Source organism: Rhamphochromis sp. 'chilingali', assembly GCF_963969265.1.
Source record: "Rhamphochromis sp. 'chilingali' genome assembly, chromosome: 16".
Lineage (NCBI taxonomy): Eukaryota > Metazoa > Chordata > Actinopteri > Cichliformes > Cichlidae > Rhamphochromis > Rhamphochromis sp. 'chilingali'.
Genome location: NC_137943.1, coordinates 36,090,414 through 36,091,070, shown reverse-complemented (window position 1 = coordinate 36,091,070; position 657 = coordinate 36,090,414). Strand labels below are relative to the sequence as shown.

Below are 657 nucleotides of genomic sequence, written 5' to 3'. Positions count from 1 at the left end.
AGTCGACGCTTTTGCTTTAGAATCAAGGGTCAAAGTTCGTCTGTAGGCTCGTACAGTCTGGCCTTCATGAGCAGCTGATGAGCTCCTGAATCTTTGGCTCCACCTTCAGGCCATTTGGGTCTCCTGAGGTGGTGAGTGGATGCTCCGCCTTCGCCGCGACCACAAACAGCTGAACCTCAGCAGCTTATCTCACACCAGCTTCTAATATCTCATCATGTGACTGTGATTAGACGTATTGATCAGTGATAGAATCCATAAATCTGTGCATTATTGCTCCGACGTGTGATGTGTTTCAGAGCTCCACCTGGCAGGAAGTCAACCTTCTAGTGAAAAATCAAGAAAATAAAAGCATTGAATGTTCTATGGCTTCATTTTTTCCTCTCTTTAATGGCCCTGGTGTACTCAACACTGTTTCACTGCTGAACGCAATTAAATACTCAGCTCACCCCTCAGTGCAGCACATTCAATTACCTCCACCCGTCCCCATCAGGGTTACACAGACAGGTGGAGGTGGGAGTGCTGCAAAGAGCAGGTCAGGCCTCAGATACAGCCTTAAGCAGTTTAAAAGAAGTGTCCTGAGTAAGATTTACCAGTTTAAAGATCAGCCGAGATGAGCTGAGCCGATCTTGTTTGTGAATGTTTGAGTGCTGACCTGGT

The 657-nt window shown here is 46.7% G+C and overlaps 1 protein-coding gene across 1 annotated transcript in view; it reads left to right on the top strand.

Moving 5' to 3' along the window:
- Window positions 1-304, top strand: part of mfn1a (mitofusin 1a) — a 12,408-nt gene extending 12,104 nt beyond the window's left edge. The window contains exon 18 of the mRNA XM_080861147.1: window positions 1-304. This exon is cut by the window's left edge and continues 276 nt beyond it. The gene's annotated coding sequence lies outside the window, so the exon portion shown is untranslated.
- The last annotated feature ends 353 nt before the right edge of the window (window positions 305-657 follow it).